Source organism: Corylus avellana, chromosome 2 (genome assembly GCF_965113065.1).
Source record: "Corylus avellana chromosome 2, dhCorAvel1.hap1.2, whole genome shotgun sequence".
NCBI classification, from domain to species: domain Eukaryota; kingdom Viridiplantae; phylum Streptophyta; class Magnoliopsida; order Fagales; family Betulaceae; genus Corylus; species Corylus avellana.
The window spans coordinates 21,669,210-21,676,451 of record NC_142491.1 but is presented as its reverse complement, the minus strand read 5'-3'; the positions used below and the strand labels follow the sequence as shown (position 1 = coordinate 21,676,451).

Sequence of the window (7,242 nt, the reverse complement as noted above, 5' to 3'; positions counted from 1 at the left end):
AAAAAAGTTTTTGACGTGTGTAATTGACACGTCAAAAAGTTTTGACGTGTGGATTCTACACGTCAAAAACTTTTGACGTGTCAATTACACACGTCAAAAGTTTTTGACGTGCCAGTGTAACACGTCAAAAGTTTTTGACGTGTGAATTTACACGTCAAAACCTTTTGACGTGTCAATTTCACACGACGTGTTACAGCGCGTCACGTCAAAAATATATCTGTTGACGTGTCTTCTTCGACACGTCAATATGTTTTGACGTGGCAAACATAAGTTACTGTTTGCCACGTCAAAAAATACCCTTTTTTTTTGTAGTGATCACTACGTACTACACACGTACTTAGAAGGTCAAACGATTGAAATGAATGATAGATTAAAATTGACATAATGTTCTATAAATTCAAACAAACCCCCCCCCCCCCAAAAAAAAAAAAGTCACATTTAAAAAGCAATTATATTTTGAAACAAAAACTTAGCTAGCATGAGAAACATCATTTTGCATGCATGTGCATATCTAACGTACAATAAGTAATTAATAGATATTCCAAAAAAAAAAAAAAAATCACCTCAATTCACAAATACTCAATCCAGTACATTAACGAAACATCATGCGAATATATGACAAAATAAAACATTAAATTGATAAAACAACACAATGCATATATATAGCATATATATAGCATATATTCTGCAATAAAACAATATTATATATTAAATAAAACTATATTTATAGTTATAAAATAAAACAATATATATAGATATACCTGCAGGAGAGATGGAGGAGATTGGCGGAGCAGATTCGGCCGGAGAATCGCCTAAGACGGCAACGGCGAAGTGGAGGTGGCCGCTGGAGATGGGGAGTGAGCTAGGTAGAGAGCTAGAGAGAGTACTGCTAGCTGAGAGACAGAGCTGACAGAGAGAGAGCAAGAGATGAGGAAGAATGAGGGAGATTTCAGATGAGGGAGGAGAAGAAAAGAAGAAAAAATGGCTGGGCTGAGGGATTTTGGCAGCCTGGCGGGAGAGAAGATACAGTAATCATGGGAGAGAGGGAAAAAAAAATAGCAAGGTCGGTGGGCGCGATGGGACGGCCAGCAGGAGCTGGCCTTCCCAAGTAACCCTCCTGATGTGCCACATTTGGCACGTCAGGAATATATATATATATATATTAAATACAAAAAAAAAATAACAGAAAAAATATATAAAAGAAATTCTGACGTGCCAAAGATGGCACGCCAACAACAATTACAATTTAACGTGCATGGCTCAAACCTAAATGATATATAACTTGCATGGTTTATATATATATATATATATATCCTTTTGCATGGTTTTGCTATATATATATATATGGTATCCCGATTAAAGCATGGCTAACAGTCAGAAATTAATTCTCTTATATTTTTGAATGTTGAAATGGGTTATGGTGTTATAAAGGAGAAGTAAAGTACTGGTGTTTGTTTTGTAAAAATTAATTTTATTGAATGTTAATTGGGATCGATCATATTGTACAATATTAAACCTGATAACGTTGGGATCATATATATTATATATTATTTATATCAATAATATAAATGAATTAAACCATATATATATATATATATATATATATATATATATATATATTATATTTATTGACGTGTCAAATTTGACACGTCAATAATTGTTGACGTGCTGTTTTAACACGTCAGTAAATTGCTGACGTGTCAAAACAGCACGTCAACAGTTACTGACGTGTCAAATCTTGACACGTCAGTAAATATAAGATTAATTAGTTATTTATTTTAAAATGTTGTAAAATTAAATTGGATTCAAATTTGCTGACGTGTCAAAATTGACACGTCAGTAAATACTGATGTGTCTTTTTCAATACGTCAGTAAATGTTGACGTGCCACTTCTGGCACGTCAAAAAAAAATTTGTTAACGTGCCACTTTTGATACGTCAGCATTTACTAACGTGGCGAAAAATTCCTACTATTTACCACGTCAAAAAATGGCATTTTTTTTGTAGTGTCAATTATATATGTATGTTACATTGTTATTGCATGTTTCTGCCTGTTGTTGTTAATCTGTTCTACACGCAAACACTCAGTCAATTCATGATGTTTTGATTAAGAAATATTTTGTTTATAAATTCAGAAGTTCATAGTTGAATGATTTGATATTTCAAAATGCAGTTGACCCATTCAGGAGCAACTTAATGATTTAGAATCAACCTAAGGTCGTATTATATTTTATTGTTCCTTGTGTGAGTTATAGTCGGGTCGGATCAATCGAGCTACTGGTTATAGTCGGGTCATACCCAAGGCAGGAGACGGTAATGGTACGTTTTCTGTTGGTCGACCGACCTTCTGCCAACAATACTATTCTCGGGAGGATGGCTCTCAATGAGCTAAGAGCCACCACATCAACTCCGCATCTCAAGATTGAAATTCCCAACGGATCACGGAGTTGGAGAAATTAGGGGTGATGAATGGGCTGCCTGACAATGTTACAACATCTCTATGAAAGAGTGCCCGAAAACCCCAGCCCTGGGGAACACCAGTAAGGAGGAAAGATAGCAATTAAAGGGTGGTGAACCAGTCGAAGATCTTGAGGAATTTTCGGTTAGCGAACCCGACAGAGTTATCAAAATTGGGTCCCAACTAGACCCAACCGTGAAAGAAGAACTCAAGTCCTTCCTTCGTAATAATTGTGATGTATTCACTTGGAGTCACGACGATATGCCAGGAATAGCACCTTCGGTCATGGTGCACAAATTGAACGCTGATCCTAATTTCAAGCCGATAGGCTAAAGCGGAGGGGGTTCTCGGCTGAAAAAGCAAAGTTGCCGCCGAAGAAGTCGAGAAATTACGTGAAGCCGAGTTCATCAAAGAAATCCAGTACACCACTTGGTTGGCAAATGTCGTGCTAGTAAAGAAGTCAAACGGGAAATGGAGGATGTGTGTCGACTTTACCGATCTCAACAAAGCATGTCCCAAAGACAACTATCCTTTGCTGCGAATAGACCAGCTTGTAGATTCAACTTCGGGACATAAGCTACTAAGCTTCATGAATGCATTCTTGGGGTATAACCAGATTTAATCCATGAGTCCAACCAAGAAAAAACGGCCTTAATGACTGACACGGATCTGTATTGTTATCGAGTCATGCCGTTCGGACTGAAAAATGCAGGAGCTACATACCAACGGTTAGTCAACAAGATGTTTCGAAAGCAGATTGGGCGGAACATGGAGATGTATGTAGATGATATGCTAGTAAAAAGCATACAAGCAATCAATCACATAGTGGACCTAGCCGAGGCGTTTGATATGCTAAGGCACTATGGGATGGAGCTCAACCTTTCCAAATGTGAATTCAGAGTAGCTTCAGGAAAGTTTCTTGGGTTCATCGTCTCCCAAAGGGGAATTGAAGCTAACCCCAAGAAAATCAAGGCGATCCTGGACATGCAAGCACCTCAAAGCACAAAGTAGCTTCAGCAATTAATAGGCAGGATAGCGGCATTAAATCGGTTCGTCTCTTGCTCAATCGACTAATGTCTTCCCTTATTCAAGATCCTGAAGAAAGCTTTCTCCTGGAGTCCAGAATGTGACAAAACTTTCTAGGAATTGAAGGAATATTTAGTCAACCCACCTCTACTGAGCCAACCGGTAAGAGGGGAAGCTTTGTACTTGTATTTGGCTGTATCACCATCAGCCATAAGCTCAGCCTTAATCCGAGAAGAGCAAGGAGTGCAAAAGCCTGTCTACTTTGACAGCAAAGCCCTGCACGGTGCCGAAGAACGATACCCATGGATCGAGAAACTAGCATTTGCCTTGCTCATGTCCGCCCGGAGGTTGAGGCCATACTTTCAGGCACATACAATCAAGGTGTTGACTGAGTATCCCTTGAGAAAAATCTTGCAAAAGCCAGATTTATTAGGAACATTAGTCAACTGGGCCATAGAACTTGGAGAATTTGACATAGAATTTCATCTGAGAGCATCCTTAAAAGGGCAAGCAATAGCCGATTTTTTGGCTGAATTTTACGACGTCTCCGAGAAAGAAGAAACCAACCTAGGAGAAGCATGGGTAGCGTCTGTAGATGGGTCCTCAACTCAGAAATGCAACGGGATCGAGGTTGTGCTCGAAGGACCCAACGGTGAAAAGTGTGAAGCAGTTGTGCAGTTTAAATTTAGCACCACCAACAACGAAGCAGAATATGAAGCCATGATCCTCGGGTTGAACATGGAGAGGGAAATGGGAGTAAAAAACTTGGAAGTTAGAAGTGATTTCCAAGTAGTGGTTGTACACGTTTGGGAAGAATACGAGGCTCGAGGAAGCAAAATGAAGAAATATTTGGCGAAGGTAAAGGAAATCATGAAATCTTGCGACAAGATAACCTTTACAAAGGTGCCCAGAGAAGAAAACTAGCAGGCAGACGCCTTAGCTCGTATGGGCTCCACGGCTGAGGAGGAAATCATATCAGTTGATCACCCAGTCCAGGAGCTAGCCGAACCCTCGATTGGCTAAACAAATCAAGTGGCGTGCATTGAAGAGAGAGAGTAGTGTCCAGATTAGGGCCGCGACATCCTATTGTTTCTCAAGGAAGGCAAGCTGCCATCCGATAACAAGTTAGAACGGAAGATTCACTTCCGAGCAGCACGAAACATGCTAGTTGATGATGTCCTGTATCGAAGGAGTTGCACCCTCCCTCTGCTCAAATGTCTATCCAAGGATGAAGCCGCATACGTGCTTAGAGAAATTCACGAGGGGGTGTGCGGCAGCCACTCGAGAGGAAGAATGTTAGCCCATAAAGCTATCCGCGCAAGGTATTACTGGCCAGGAATGAACTAAGATTCCCATCAAGTGATAAAGCATTGCGACAAATGCCAATGCTTTGATAAAGTGCTAGCCAATCCGCCCGAAGAATAAAGCCCGGTTTTGGCCCCATGGCCCTTTGCGCAATGGGGGGTCGACTTAGTGGGCCCACTTCCAATAGGAAAAGGAGGGTGTCGGTTTGTCGTGGTTGCTGTTGATTATTTCACTAAGTGGGTAGGAGTAGAAGCATTTGCCACTATAACCATTATAAACTTAAGGAATTTTCTCTGGAAAGCAATCGTCTGTTGGTACGGCATCCTGCATGTTTTTGTAACCGACAATGGAAAACAATTCAATTGCGAACCTTTCCTAAGTTGGTGTGCCAAACTCCATATCATAAACTACTTCTTGTCTCCCAGACATCCTCAGGCCAACGGTTAGGTAGAAGCAACAAATAAAACTCTGATGAAAACTCTAAAGAAGAAACTTGAAGACAAAAAATGAGCATGGGTAGAAATCCTTCCAGAAGTGCTATGGTCATACATAACAACCATCTGAACACCGACTGGAGAAAACCCCTTTTCTTTGGCATTTGGATCCGAGGCAGTCATCTTGGAGGAAATTGGCTCGATTAGTTTCCAAGTGAAGCATTACAACCCCGAGATGAACAAAGAAGGAATGAAGCTAAGCTTGGATTTGCTCCAGGAAAAGAGGAATGATGCTCAGGCGATGATGGCAGCCTACCAACAAAGAACAGCCAGATATTTCAACAAAAAGGTCAAGCTGAGACAGTTCAAGAATGGGGATTGGGTCTTCCGGAAGGTCAGCATAGCCACCCGAGATCCAGTGGTAGGAAAGCTCGGACCAACATGGGAAGGACCATACAAAGTCATTTAAAGCCATAGACAAGGAGCCTGTTACCTACAGGATGCGGAAGGAAAGCCACTGCCGAGACCCTGGAATGCCGATCATCTGAAAAAATACTATCAATAATTTTCCATTACATTTATTTCTTGTAATTCTTGACTATTTAAATATAAAAGTCAATTTATAGCGACTCATTTGAGTGTCGGGGAACCCTTGGTCAAAATGACCATTGGGCCCAGTGATAAATTCCCTGTCTTGTAGTAGTCTCAGAAACTAGGGAGTAAACCCTTAGCAAAAAAATCTCCCACCTTGGGAACTAGGGAGTAAACCCTTAGCAAAAAAAAATCTCCTACCTCGGGAACTAGGGAGTAAACCCTTAGCAAAAAAATCTCCCACCTCAGGAACTAGGAAGTAAACCTTAGTAAAAAAAATCTCCCACCTCGGGGACTAGGGAGTAAACCCTTAGCAAAAAAATCTCCCACCTCGGGAACTAGGGAGTAAACCCTTAGCAAAAAAGATCTCCCACCTCAGAAACAAGGGAATAAGCCCTTAGCAAAACCCGACCAGGAAAACCGAGGATTCATCAACACAGATACTCAAGCACGGCAAAACAAAAAAAAAAGCCAAAAAAGCGATTCATCGCACAACTACAGCAAAAGTTGAACTAGAAAGATAGAGCGCAACATAGCAAAAGAATCAAAGGTAGACATTTCATTGAAGACTTTTACATTACAATAAGATTCAATTACAAAAGATCAAGTCAAAACAGTTGCGTGAAAGATCAAGCTACAATAGACACTTGGCTACTTGTTTATCCAACTACGTCGAAGACATCACATCCGGTTCAATGTAGTACTCTACGTCCAAAGTGACGTTGAACAAAGAATCACATTTGAACAATTATCCATCAATATGAATAACAAGAAATCTAAGGGCCATTGCTGTTTATATCGAAGGCTACCGACGGTGACCTTCATTTGGCAGGCCATTTTTCTCAAAAGCCCTAGCCTTAGAAAGTCGGCATTTTTGCGAAGTCTCCGGCACTTCTCTTCCTCCTTCCGAAACAACCGGGTGGCAGAGTAAAAATTAGAGGCTTTCTCCCGTCTTTTCTCATGAATACTAACGAGATAAGCCTCGAGATCCACAATCCATCGGTCTCGTGACTCCAGCTGCCGATCTTTCTAGGCTATCTGATAATTCTTCACTTCGATGTCGGCCTTCAACTTCACCAACTGATTAGAGCGGTCCACCAAGCACTACTCCCATGCCTCCAACAACAAGCATAGTTCAGCAATTTCCGCCTCAAAATCGCCAGGAGCACATGAATGAGGCTGCTCATTCGATGGACAGGATGAAGAAGCCACACCCCTAGGAAACGAAGAGGAGGTAGAAGCAACCGATGACTCTGTCTTCGCCAAACTCCCAGATGAAGAAATAAAAGCCATGAAGAAAGAAATCAAAGAGAAAGAACGTAGTCAGTTGAATGAAAATACCTTTAACCTAAAGGGATATTTATAGTGCGTAAGCCCTTGGAAAACGAAGGGTCGCCTTTAAATGCGAAGAGACATCCCGTGCAGAATT

General features: G+C 40.9%; 1 pseudogene; it reads left to right on the top strand.

The window, feature by feature from the left end:
* LOC148587481 (small nucleolar RNA SNORD90) lies at window positions 1-102 on the top strand (annotated as a pseudogene).
* The last annotated feature ends 7,140 nt before the right edge of the window (window positions 103-7,242 follow it).